Source organism: Pararge aegeria, chromosome 20 (assembly GCF_905163445.1).
Source record: "Pararge aegeria chromosome 20, ilParAegt1.1, whole genome shotgun sequence".
Lineage (NCBI taxonomy): Eukaryota > Metazoa > Arthropoda > Insecta > Lepidoptera > Nymphalidae > Pararge > Pararge aegeria.
Genome location: NC_053199.1, coordinates 3,148,906 through 3,164,087, shown reverse-complemented (window position 1 = coordinate 3,164,087; position 15,182 = coordinate 3,148,906). Strand labels below are relative to the sequence as shown.

At 35.7% G+C, this 15,182-nt stretch overlaps 1 protein-coding gene across 1 annotated transcript in view; it reads left to right on the top strand.

Annotated features, from left to right (window-relative positions):
- The first annotated feature begins 3,148 nt into the window (after nt 1-3,148).
- Nucleotides 3,149-15,182, top strand: part of LOC120632723 (organic cation transporter protein-like) — a 30,243-nt gene continuing 18,209 nt past the window's right edge. Inside the window, exon 1 of the mRNA XM_039902703.1 lies at nt 3,149-3,384. The gene's annotated coding sequence lies outside the window, so the exon portion shown is untranslated. The remainder of the gene's footprint in view (nt 3,385-15,182) is intronic.

The following is a 15,182-nucleotide window of genomic DNA, read 5'->3' as shown; positions in this document are numbered from 1 at the left end:
CGAAATTAAGCTCGGTTCCTTTGGGACAGGGGATGAGTGTTTGACGATTTTACATCATAACTCCAACAAATTGTAACCGATTTAAATAATTATTTTTGTACTTTAGAGGTTATAATATGTGTTTAATTTTGCCCTAACTGTGGTTGGAGATAGAGGACAGAACTCCTCAGCGGACAGCAGCAAACCCCTCATTTGAGGCTTAGCGATACTACATATTTTAACTTTTTTAGATCTACAACTAAATTGAATGCCACATAAAAAAACACAATAAAACGCAGACGAAGTCGCGGGCAACAGCTAGTTCATACTATATGTATACCTAATAATAAGTTTAATACGATTGCTAACCAAATAATATTCGATCAATATGATTTCTAATCAATGAATATGTAAAATTATTCTTTAAGAAAAATAAATGATTCTTTAACCTGAATATTAGTATAGATTACGTACGTACCTTTAAAATGATTGTTATATTAACGTTACAAGGAATGCGAGATAAAGTGAAACGCATTACATCTGTTATCTTGCGAAACATGATATTTGAAAGTGGACGGAACCTCAAAAATGTCGTTTTGGCGACCGTCCTGGCGCAGTGGTTAGTGCTGTGGTCTTGTTAGTCAGAGGTCTCGGGTTGGATAGTGATAATTTGGCAATTCTTTTAGGCCCTGGCCGCCAAGCGACTTAGCGTTCCGTTGCGATGTCGTTTAGTAACCGATTTGGTGTGACTTATAAATGCCACACCCCTAATTAAGGCTAACCTGTAGCCCACTATCATCTAAGACTGTATCATCACTTAGGTACCATCAGGTGAGATTACAGCCAAGGGCTAACTTCTATAAATAAAAAAATACTTCAAAAGTAAAATAGGTCAGGGTCGAAAATATTAGTATAAATTGTAAAAAATTATGTGTCACAATAAAGACTTTATTATTATCATTATTATTTTTAATCAATATCGAATTGTTTTCAATATTATCATATTACTAGCTGTTACCCTCGACTTCCTCAGCGTTTGATTTTGTTTTTTGGTGTGGCATTCAATTTAGTTGTAATTCTAAAAAAAAATTAAGTATTCACTATCACGCTAAGCCTTAAATGAGGGGTTTGCATCTGTTCGCTGAGGAGTTCTGTCCTCTATCTCCAACCACATTCAGATCTACACAAAGTTTGGGCAAAATTAAACACATATACCTCTATAGTACAAAAATAATTATTTAAACCGGTTAAAATTTGTCGGAGTTATGGTGTAAAATCGTCAAACACTTTCATCCCCTCTCCCAAAGGAAACGAGCTTAATGTCGGGATAAAAAGTATCCTATATTACTTCTAAAACTTCCAAGAATATGTGTACAAAGTTTCATGAGGACCGCTTAAGTAGTTTTTGCGTGAAAGCGTAACAAACAAACTTACATAGACATTTATAATATTAGTAGGGATAGGGATACGGATAGGGATTATTTATAATCAAAATCGATTTAGCCGCTAAGAAGGAATTCAATCACATGCATATCTACCATAAATATAAAAATATCAAAACGTTTAATTTAATAAGTTTCATTCAGGATCGGTTAGGATATGAAACAGGTATACATGATACAGCCGTTATATTATAAAGTTATTTCATAAAATATTATTTCCTTATTTACGTGCGATACGTCAATCTTGCATGCAAATCGCAACGATCCATCGGTTCTTTTCCCAGTCGCTTACACCAGTAGTTTGCATAAGCCGTACAAACTCATGCACGGGGTTTCTTGCTATACAGTTTACGTATACCTTGGATTCATGCAGACAAAAATCTTATTGCAATATATTGCAGAGTTAAAGAAGTTATTGAGGCATGCTACTAGCATGAACTTTCTGTGACGCCACGTAAACGAACGACCGCTTAAGTCTGTGTGGACGGTAGTTTTAAAGCGTGGATCATACAATCGATTGCTGCGACGGATTGTGAACGAGGCCCTATATATTTACATGCGAAAGTGGTGATAGCCCAGTGGGTAGGACTTCGACTTAACATCGGCGGGGCCGAGTTCGAATCCCATCACGCACCACTAACTTTTTTAAGGTACCTATGTAAGCAATTAAAATATAATTTGCTGTAACGGCTAAGGTTCGTTGGGAAACCTGCATGCTCGAGATTTCTCCATATAGTTCTCAAAAAATTGTGTGGTTTCCACCAATTGGCACTGAGCCAGCAGCGCAGCGTGGTGGACTACGGCCTTAACCGCTGCTCATTGTGGGAGGATCCGAGCCTTGGGTTGTTATGATGAACATGATGACATAAACATATTTGAAGTTTTTCAAATATGCTATAACAATATTCCAGGCGTTATTTTTACCAAAACTTGGAGCAAATAAACAGAAAATAACCTACAAACGATTCGTGAAGTCGCAATGGACGGTCCGGACCACCCAAAACGGATGGCTGATGGATTTCCAATGTGCAAGAGCGGCAAAAGCGCAGCTTTTGTAGACCCCCCCACTACGTGGACAACGACGTGTGTGTCTGTCTGTGGCATCGTATTTCCGGAACGGATGAAACGATTGTTTGAAAAATGAATTTCTTGAGCTGTGTTGCTATTTCTTTAGAAATCAGAAGACGTGTAGGTACGTCTACACAGCCAAAATGTATAATAGTAATTAACATCCTATCAATCATGACATCCATTAAGATTAAGGAGAGATCCCTTTCCTCTTCTCTCGTCACAAATCTTTTGTTTCGTCACCAAATATAACATTTTATCAATATGAATTTCAAAGCTAAAAAGAACACAAAAGGCTAAAGCGCACAAGTTACAAAAAAAAGTAAAGTGTTTGCCATGGTGATTATTTATAAAACATCGTCGATTCTACTTGATGGTTCTATGTAGAGATTGATGGGAACACATGCGTTGCATCGCTCGGGGTACTAACAGCTGATTCAAAACTCAACTTAATGGTAAGAATCAAATATTTATATACATTACGTAAAATATAAGAAGATAAGTTACCAAACGTTCAAAGAAACCGGCAATGGATTGGTATGAAGTGTCGTATGTTGTATGTTAGTGCAGTCGGCGTAAGCGCCTGGCGCGATTATAGTTCGTGGTAGCGTTGGAACTAACTGAGGCGTCTTTCGCCCCAACCAATGAGTGAGCCCAAACGAACGGTCCGTGACACACGCGATTATCACGCCGGCCGGCTGCCTTCGATTTCTAAATATAAATTCGATTTTAAAAAATCCTACCATAATTTACTTCGTTTTTTTGAAAGTATCAACACAGACTATAGTGCTAAGTGTACCCGTGTGAAGTTTGAACTATACATCTGAATATATTAAAGACATTCCATTGATTGTTTTTGTGAAGTGGGACGTGAATTTCTCGAACTTTTTTCTGTGTGAGTACATCTGTAAATTTAAAATATTACATGTCCATGAAAATTAGCAGTAAAAATTGAAGTTTTTAGTAAAAATGTAGAGAAAACGAAACAGATGTTCGACAAAACTTATACGCATGTGCTCATTAATTAGATTGCACTGCACGGTCACATTGATGAAGTCGAACCACATTTATTACTTTGTCCCATAGAATACATTAAATCCTAAGAGAACTGTATTAAAATTACTATATTAAAATATCTATTTTACCAGCTATGCAATATAATATATTAATCAAGATTAATTGTTTTACACAAACTGTTGTAACTTTTTAATAAATTGCAATGTGCAATAAAAAGAATACAACATTTCGTTGAAGTGCAATATTTCACTTAAACTCTTAAGCATTAATATGGCACACCTTGACAGCTGAACAAATGCAATTCAATTTATATTCTGTATAATAAATCGCAGCGTCAGAAGATCAAAACATCCTTATAAACTTCTCAGGCTCAGAATTTAATGCATATAAGTTTGTTTTTTTGCTGTCAAGTGTGTTTATACGCACACTCACTGATTTCTACTCGTTGCCACATTGTCACATTTATATTAAGAAGTAAAAAAAAGGAATTTATTGTGGAGTTAAAACAACCGTCCCAGGATGAATTCGGCAACGTATGTGAACTCCTCTTCTACCTCTGTATTGAAATCTTTTTCTCATTTCGATTTTTCAACCAAAATTTAGGTCTCATGTGCCTATCACTCATAAGTATTTTATCTTTATCTACAGTAAAATGTAGTTAAAGTTACGTTAAAAGTGAACAGCTGTCTTAGAGAAACCCTCGCAACGGAATTTATCCATGGTTTTATAATAAAACATTTAAACTTAGTGACATCTATTGTGTGACCTATGCTTTACCCCTGTGTAGGAATTAGGAAATCTTGTTCCATTGTCGTATTCTTTGATTTTGCCCGTTTTTTTTTTCTTTAATAGTAATTGTGCAATTATCAAAATATGTTATAGTGTTATATAGTAGGTAAATGTGTAATATGTAGGTAAAAATTTTTAGTTCACATATTGTCACAAATTGTAAGTAATGTGAGCAAATGTTTTTATGTTTTGTAAACACTGTTCAAACACTATCAGTCTGAAGTCATGTAACAAATCCCAACAATATGTAACGGAATGTTAGGTAGTAAATGCCGCAGTCGCAGTGTTATTTAATTTTTTTTTAATATTTCGTAACTACAGTCTCGCAGTACCATAAACCACAAAGACCACAATTTATCCGTTTTCTTAACACAAATAACTTGGTAAGTAGGTAGAGGTCGTTATAACGGCGTTTTTACCGTGACCATGACCTCAGATCCATGAATGACTGAGTAAAGATTCGACGAATGCATGAATAGAAATCAGAAAAAACTATAAAATATCGTAGTGCTTTGAAAATTATATTCGTATACTCACTGGCCATTCCAGCCAGAACATGCGTAGAATTCCGTAGTCATACAAACATAAAAAGAATACCTTTATCTGTACTTAAACCATTTTCTTCAAATCTACCGGTTTGTACACGCTTTTTATTAGCTTCACCTGTATGTTTATTTGTATGTGTGTAACCGTCCATTGGACTTAATTTTGACCTTCCTCAAACATTCTGATTTCGATCAAACTTTGTAGATATATCGAGGACCGATGACAATACACTAATTTAATAAGATTACCTATTCCATTTTTTCAATTTGCAAAATAAGATTTTTGTTAACTTATATACTAATTTTCATCTAAAGTCGACAAGGCAGGTAAGCCGATTCCTCTGCCATAAATTTTGCTCAATTAAAAATAATAATAGTTTTAAAAAAATGCTTTTATAAAGAAACTTGCCTAACTAAAAGGTAGAAATTAGTTTAGTTTTTTATACCTAACAAGCGTATTTCTTAGTTTTTTTTTTTAATAATTAATTCTTTCGGTAGGCTTCTTTATAGCTTAGCTGTAGTCGGTTTTTGAAACAATTATTTTTGCGTTTCTTGTACACAATAGACGTCTCTTTGTGCATTACTCAGGTAGGTACGTAAATCAGATTATGAATTTTGTATTAGTCAATTCCACTTCCTTAAAGTCACATATATCGGGAATCATGAGACCGCTGATTAGAATTTTTAAAATATATTTGAGGCAAGACGCCGAAATTTAAGACTAAGAATTTAAAAAGACATTTTGGCGGTGTGAGGCCAGCCTATAACGTGCGTTTTTAGTTCAGTAAACGTGAGCCCTTCCTTCGTTGGCTCAGTATGAGACTGTGTTTATTTTGTCCCATTCTTTGTTCCATCCCATTCAATCACACCGGTCGGTTGACGAACCCCATACAGAAATAAACTGAAAGCGCACTCAATTGTTATTTAACAATGCACTGCGTTCGCTAACTACAATAGATTAAATATACTTTCGTATCCGATGTGACGGGCTTACTTGTTTTCTTTTAAATAACGGATTTCGGGCTCTTGTCTACGTTTACTTAGATTTGTCTATTCTCTATTATAGGCTCTCTCCGCAACATGTTTATAAAGCATCTTTTTGTACGTAAGGTACATAAATGAGGTTATAAGAACTTGCACTATTCATTGTTATTCTTCACATTGCAAAATAGATAACTTTCTTGACCATACTTCTGACCAAATCATAATCCGCTTTACATAATTCAGTATAATTTTCTTGATAGAAATTACCAAGTTATCTCTCACGACAATTTCAGGTATAATCATAAGGTATACCTAACTTTTAGGTGAGGATATATTTTTTTTTGATGGAATATTAGAGTATATAGGTCTAACAACTTTTCTTTGCCAAATAATGCCCCTGGCATGTTCTACCTTAATTTTTTATTGAAATAAGAAGAAACAATAATGACATGACTGGGTGTTTTAGTTTTTTTGGTTTTTTTATCATTAAAAACTTATACTGATATTTCTTAACTAAGAAAAACGCCCTTACGGTAACCTTAAAAGAAAATTAGTGAGATCGGATAAACAACTGCACCGATCGTGATTAAATTTGGCACATATATAGCTTGCATGCTGGAAATTGATGAACGCAACATAGCCCGCGTTTTTTTTTGTTTTTTTTTAATCCCGCGGGCAGCGTGTTCCTGGGAATAGGATACTATTTAAGTATCCTATTTTATTAATACTGAACGGAAATTTTGCACCGACAAAGAAGTGCCGCTAAGCGATTTAGTGTTCCGGTGCGATTACGCGTAAAAACCGATTATCATCTGAGACTGCATCATCACTTATTTCCAAATGAGATTACAGTCAAGGGCTAAATAGAAGTGTATTAAAAAAATATCAAAAGGTGTAGGAGTTAGAGCCGAACACACAAACACAAAAACAAGAATACCGTCAAACTTATAACCCCTCTTATCAGTCGAGGGTTAAAAATGAACACTCATTATCATGTATTTCCATACAATGCAATAGTATACGAATCATTAAACAGGAAGGTCAACAGAGGATGTTGGAAAAAATACAATGAATATTATCACTATAAGTCTTCATAAGATACGAGATTTATACGCTTGTGTAGATAAGGAGCCAGCTCTGAATAGGAGGGTGTTATCATTATGACATGCAGTTTAATATTTTAAACCGACATCGGAGATAATGATATTATTAGTTATCAGTGTTGTTACTTCATCTTACATTTCAATTCCATTACTGGCCTACTGAAGCGATGATTCTTCTTCTGCTTGCGGCTCAAGTTCGCCTGGTCCCTGGTGTGACAGTGACCAGTTACGACCTATTGTCACGCCGCTGTCTAAATCTCCCAGCAAGTATTGGTTGGCGCCAAATTAAGCATCTTCTGGTTATATTGCCTATACAACGTGTAACAGAATTACGAAATACTGTTGAAGGATACATAAGTATATTGCATAAGGAATTCCCCTGTAATAATATTAAATCAAAAGATGCTTAATTTGGCGCCAACCAATACTTGCTGGGAGATTTAGACAGCGGCGTGACAATAGGTCGTAACTGGTCACTGTCACACCAGGGACCAGGCGAACTTGAGCCGCAAGCAGAAGAAGAATCATCGCTTCAGTAGGCCAGTAATGGAATTGAAATGTGAGATGAAGTAACAACACTGATAAATAATAATATCATTACTGGCCTACTGAAGCGATGATTCTTCTTCTGCTTGCGGCTCAAGTTCGCCTGGTTATATTGCCTAAACAACGTGTAACAGAATTACGAAATACTGTTGAAGGATACATAAGTATATTGCATAAGGAATTCCCCTGTAATAATATTAAATTAAAAGAAGCATATTTATTATACCATACAAACTAATTCAAGATTTTGTACTTATGACAACCCTGTTAAACATAAAAGACCGACACGTGCTTAGTACCTGCGCTAAGTACATAGATGAGGTTAAAAGAACTTATACTGTTCATTGTAATTCTCCACGGTCTCGGTTTGAAGCGGTGATAGCGCAGTGAGTAGGAACTCTACTTCACTTTCGGGAGGCCAATTCGAATCCCAGCTCTAACTTTTCTAAGTTATTTACGTTCTAATCAATCGAAATATCGCTTGCTTCAACGGTGAAGGAAAACGTCGTGAGAAAACCTGCATGCCGGAGAGTTCTCCATAATGTTCGCAAAGGTATGTGGAGTCCACCAATTCCCACTGGGACAGCGTGGTGGACTACGGCCTTAACCCGTTCTCATTGTGGGAGGACCCATGTTCTGTAATGGGCCAATATGCTTGTAATAAATTAATCAGTCAAGAGCTGGTACATAAAAACCAACTCATATACCAGCTACTTTATAGCATTTATCACGATAAAATTGTAAAACAGTGAAATTCATTGAATTATTAGAATAAAGAGCTTATTATAATAACTAATAAACGCCGGAGCGCTGTTTATTAATAATTTATTAATTAGAATTTTGTTCGCAGGAACCGATAACAGTTCATTTGCTTAAGCTTTATTTGATATAATGATTTATTCAACGATTTTGAATACAGAGCTTACTTTACGAGGTTTCTGATTACAAAAATTGTAAGATTTATTACAAACATCTAATGCGGCAGGTCTGACCGGCTGACTGCGTGGCGACGCACAGTGGATCGATAATGTTTTTTTTTTTGTAATAATCGATGAACCAAGAAGCCTACCTTATGGTAGGTGGTAAGCCATTGCGAATTAACAGAGCAAAAATTCGCAGAGCATGCAAGGAACGGGAAACGGTGATAGCGCAGTTGGTAGGACTTTGACTTCCTTTCGAGGGGCCGAGTTCGATTCCCAACAAGCACCGCTAACTTTTCTTTGTTATGTGCGTTTTAAGTAATTAGAAATATCACTCGCGTCGACGGTGAAGGAAAACATCGTGAGGAAATCTCCATAACTAAGAGTTGTACATATTGTTCTCAAAGCCGTGACGGCCGATTGGCGCAGTGGGCAGCCACCCTGCTTTCTGAGTCCAAGGCCGTGGGTTCGATTCCCACAACTGGAAAATGTTTGTTTGATGAACATGAATATGTTCCAGTGTCTGGGTGTTTATATGTATATTATAAGTATTGATGTATATTAATTATAAAATTATTCATCAGTTATCTTAGTACCCATAACACAAGTTACGCTTACTTTAGGACTAGATGGCGATGTGTGTAGTCTATATATTGTCGTATATTTATTTATTTATTTATTTATTTAGTGCCCTGTAGTGGGCCGGTCATGGGTTGATATGACGATGCAAGGAAGACGTCCTATAGAGGGCCGAAAAAAAGGGCCGATAACTACTTTAAAAAGTTGAATTAAGAATAGGGACTTTACTAAATAGGTACCATCGCATTTGACGGCCGACTGGTGCAGTGGGCAGCGACCCTGCTTTCTGAGTCCAAGGCCGTGGGTTCGATTCCCGCAACTGGAAAATGTGTGTGTGATGAGCATTAAGTGTTTTTCAGTGTCTGGGTGTTTATATGTATTTTCTAAGTATTTATGTATATAATTCATAAAAATATTCATCAGTCATCTTAGTACCCATAACACAAGCTACGCTTACTTTGGGGCTAGGTGGCGATGTGTGTATTGTCGTAGTATATTTATTTATTTATTTATTATTTAGTGCCCTGTAGTGGGCCGGTCATGGGTTGATATGACGATGCAAGGAAGACGTCCTATAGAGGGCCGAAAAAAAGGGCCGATAACTACTTTAAAAAGTTGAATTAAGAATAGGGACTTTACTAAATAGGTACCATCGCATTTGACGGCCGACTGGTGCAGTGGGCAGCGACCCTGCTTTCTGAGTCCAAGGCCGTGGGTTCGATTCCCGCAACTGGAAAATGTGTGTGTGATGAGCATTAAGTGTTTTTCAGTGTCTGGGTGTTTATATGTATTTTCTAAGTATTTATGTATATATAATTCATAAAAATATTCATCAGTCATCTTAGTACCCATAACACAAGCTACGCTTACTTTGGGGCTAGGTGGCGATGTGTGTATTGTCGTAGTATATTTATTTATTTATTTATTATTTATCGCATAAAGTCAAATTTAATTGCTTTCATTACTTTATCCCTATCCCTACTAATATTATAAATGTTTGTTTGTTACGCAAAAACTACTTAACCGATCCTCATGAAACTTTGTACACATGTTCTTGGAAGTGTTAGAAGGAATATAGGATACTTTTAATCCCGACAAGGTCGGTTCTTTTGGGAGAGGGGTTGAAAGTGTTTGACGATTTTACACTATAACTCCGACAAATTATAACCGATTTAAATAATTATTTTTGTACAATAGAGGTTATAATATGTGTTTAATTTTGCCCAAACTTTGTGTAGATCTGAATGTGGTTGCAGATAGAGGACAGAACTCCTCAGCGGACAGCAGAAAACCCCTCATTCAGGGCTTAGCGATACTGAATACTTTTAATTTTTTAGACTTACAACTAAATTGAATGCATGTAATCAAAAAACAAAATCAAGCCCAGACAAAGTCGCGGGCAACAGCTAGTTGAGTATAAATATATTTTCATTGCTAACTGTAGAATGATGTCAACAAGAGCAATCTGCTGAGTTTCTTGCGGGCTCTTCTCGGTGGAATCCGCCTTCCGAACCGGTGGTAGAGTCACTACAAACAGACTGACTTTAGACTTGATGTTTCAAAAGTGCTTATTAACTAGGCCTATTTAAAATAAGTGGCTCTTGATTTTTTTTTTTAAATTTTAATTTCAAATGTACACAACCCTGAAAAGTTAAGATCAGGAACCGAGAATCGAGAAGTCCTGACCGCTAGGATATCGCCGCTCCACGCCTTATAATGGTAGAGTCGTCTACTTATATTACGGTACAAAGTCGGGCCTTTAATTGCTAAATTAACTGATCAGTGTTTTATTAACTAGCGTTGACACGCTTGAAGTATCTATATGTGGAAAATTCATTGCATCTATCTCGTATTTCGCACGTCGCGGTGACCAGTTGATTGGATTCATTTAGACACGGATGGTGTCATTTGCGTGCATAACCTTTAAACATTAATGTGTTTGTAATGAACACTATGGCAATGGATAGCGTGGTTGACGGATTTTTTCCACGTATTCGACTCTTTGAGTTGTACTGAATAACTCATAACTATAACCTGTTAAACATTAATGTTATTGAATTCGTTAGTATAGGAACGGATAGCTTTATTTACAGAATGATTTCCTGTGTTTTCGACTTGATTAAGATTTTTTGTGGGACAGATTATCTCCAGGTTTAAAAATAACGTGCTTTAACACTGCTGAGCACGTCATATTACTGGTTCAATGACCATCGTTTAAGAAACCAGCGGTTAGTCAAAGTCAAAGTCAAAAATATCTTTATCCAAGTAGGCTCATAAGTGGCACTTTTGATGCGTTCATGAGAATTGCACGGTAGTGAGATGATGGCGATAACTACATTCGTAAACTTAAAACTAAAGCTACGAGGGTTCCAAACGCGTCCTGGTCTAAGAAGAAGCCTACAACAAACTTAGCCATATGTTTTTTTTGTTATCACTATCTCACATTATCATTTAAAATTATTAGAAAAGCAACCTGGTTAGAGCAATAATTCACACCCAAGCTCTTTTATCGATTACGTTGTCCTTTATACTATAATAGGACTTTTCTATAAGCTTACGTTTAATACAAACTTTGAACTTTTTAAGAGACATCTCCAACACCTCAATGGTAGGTAGTTTATTGTAGAATTGTATGCAATTAACTCGGTAGTGTTCTTAGCTGTGTTGGATGAAATATAGTCCAAGATGGCCGCTGCAATCACAAAATGGCGGATTACATATTTTTCCACAACTCACATGTGGATATCAATTAAAAGGACTTGATTTGTATATTACTATACAATATGACACAATTCAAATCCAAGATGTCCGCCACCACAAAACGGCGGTTTAATTTTTTTTCCCCAATTCTTTCAAAATTTGTATCGAATGAAAGAGCTTGACTAGTAGAGTAATGTACACTATACAAAAACTGAGATTTTTTTTAAAATTTCAAATTTAAATATTTTTATCTTACTCTACTGTCCGATTTACCTAATCCGTGGCAATACGCATAATGAATATGCATTGTTAATTCTGATTGCATTGAATGTACGCGAACCTATAGAGGTTTCATCCACCGCTGCGGGTTTATCACGCGGCGGACGATTAGCTATGCGACCCACATTCACGGCGCGAAATGTTTATAGCCAGGTACCTACTTTGACTTTGTCTAGCATTATACATAAATCCAATCGAGTCTCTACTTATACAACGTGTTAATGAAAACCGAAATTATATTTCAAAGGCTTTAAAACTTATCGGTGAAACCAAAACGCTAATCGTTTTTGAGTAAACCATTGCCATAGTCTTTTACTGAAAAAAAATCAGATACAGCTCTATCACACACAAAAGTAATATCAAGTTCCTCCTGTCACTTTATTAGGTACGCGTCGCGTAGCGTAGATACAATACACGTGTCGGTCTTTTATCTTCAATAGGGCTGTCAAAAGTAAATACTTGAAAAATAAATATGCTTATTATGATTTAATATTTTTACGGGGTTATTCCTTATGAAATATACTTATGCACCTTTCAACAGTATTTCGTATTTCTGTTACACGTTGTATCCTATTTAATATTACAAATTTAAAAGTGTGTTTGTTTATTTATTTGTCTTTCCAATCAACTGAATTGTTGGCACGAAGTTAGTTGAAAAGCGGGAAGTAACATACGGGAAAACAAAAAACATCAAGTTCTCACTGAAAAAAGAAAAAAACGATTATTTTGTTTATTTATGTAGCGTTATTTAATACTAGTTAGATATAAGTATGTATTTAATGGATAAACTCAAGAACTACTCAACCAATTTGAAAACTTATTTCGCTGACAGGAAGGTAAATTTTCAGCGATTAATATAGACTATATTTTGTTTAATTCATAATAAGGTTTCAACCTGAAATAATGTGCTGCTGATCTGAGATGCGCTGCCGCGTGCTGTAACTCGTACATATATAAATAATATGTTATACAAAACACTGACCTGAAGAAGAGCTTAAAAACGTAAGCGAAACCATATGCGTATCCCCATATATTTATGGGCATAGGTATATAATATGACAATAATATGCCTTTTTTGTCGAAAAAAATAATAGATGATTTTAAATTTTCTTTATTAGGCAAAAAGGTTAATCCCTACAAGATAGAGTAATTATATTATCAATAAAATCTTACATGTGTATTATATATTATGCAAATGCAAAGATTAAGATTAGATTGAATTAAATTTGTGGTCACAGGGCGAGTGGTAAGTTTACGTCTATGAGTCCGCGGTTCGTAAACTATAACATTTATGTAACATTGCGACACCTAGTTTACGCGGGCGAAACCATCGGGAACAGGTAGCACGCAGGTAACCAATTAATTAAAGAAATAAGACTACATTTAGGATTTTCGAAGTTATACTTCTTCTGGCGCGATGGAGAAAAATGATGACAGTGAATTTTTACTATGCGCACACCGACACCTGAATTCTACATCGTTAAGTTAGGTCTAGGTGGCATGAAAATCGATAACTATGTTCGAGTTGTATTTTCTAGTATTTTTATATTTAGAACACGTGTTTCGTAACAGTACAAACAGTGTGAATAAATAAATATTATTACGTTAATAAAACCTTTTTTTATTTTAATAAAATCTTTTTGATTAATTTTAATATTTATCGTTAATCACTACTGCATTTATTTTTTGCAAGTTATTTTTTTTTCCATACGCCAAAGAAGTATAACTTCTAACGCGTGTACATAAGTACACACATTCTTTTTTTTTTCGTGAGAATGTGAGTGACCGGCCATGATCTGATACTCGAGCAGTAAGTCTAATTTGGTTAACAAAAGCAGTCTGACGTCAAATGTGGCGTGATGCTTTGGTTTTTGACCGATTTTTCAAGCGCCGTATAATCTTTAGCTAACGAATTTTGGCATATTGACAGGAATCGTTGAAGCTATAGGAAATCCTCACTTAAAGTCACTGACCTCTTCTAATACCATCTGACTGGCTGTGTCTCGGATACCTATAGGTCCTTTTTCTGAGGGCTGACATGATACGAATCTCAGCTGTAATCTTGTCCGTATTTAAAGCGCTACATTGGACATGTGACATACTTAGGCAGTAATATAACAGTGCCCTGGAGCTAATATAACAGTGCTCTTAAAATTTCAAACTTTAGTTCCTTGAGCTGGTATAAATATAAATATAGTACTAAGTATAAATATAGTATTTTGGCGTTGATTTGAACACAGGACTCATATGTCTGTGTGTAAATAAAATTTTATGATTATAGTTCGAGAAAATATGGGCATCCTGATTAATCCCTAATAATTTAATCTACATACATCACGCCTACATTGCCTGTTATTAACTGTTATTTTTTGACAGCCAAGTGTGTTTGCTTATCGAATAATGCACACAAACTATTTGTACGTGTCTGCTAATTGCCTGCGCAAACACTGAAGCCGTTCTGTAGATGCCTGATAATAAACTTGGCTTGAACAGTGGTTGAAGCCAAGACGCCCATCCATTTGCCTATACGTCCTGGAAAAGAGTCATACACGTTTTTGTATGGCTAAATGAAACGATGCACGAGTGGATTTTACGGCCACCAATATGACTTTTTTTTAAACGGAAGGACTCCCTTGATAAGCCCTGTCACAAAAAACTCTACTACTACTGACACATAAAACTAATCAGCTTAAAATAAAGAAAACATAAAATCTGTAATTTTCGTCAGGTGGGAGGCTTCGGCCGTAGCTAGTTACCGCCCTACCGACAAAGGCGTGCCGCTCAGCGATGTCGCATAAGAACCGATTAAGGACATGGGTTTAATATAACTGCTATACGCCTAACAGGTTAGCCCGTTACCATCATAGACTGCATCTTCACTTACCAAAAGGAGAGATTGAAGTCGAGGGCTTACTTGTAGTAAAATAAAAAAAAATGATGCCATTTATATTGCACACAAATGTGTAAACTAAACTAAATTGATAATTATACTCAAATCTTAAAACTAAACTAAATAGACAGGTCTATAAATAGTCCTATCCTTTCAAGCATTAATTAGAGTTGGGTAAATTTATTTTTGTTTAGCTTAGATTTGTATACAACAGTATTGGCCCCAATGTTGTACTACGTCGACACTTTATCGCTACGTATTTGTAAATTCCATAATACACGTGTTTTTGTGTGTCGTCTAATCCGTGTCTAATCGCCGTGGTGTTTATCTGAATATAAAAG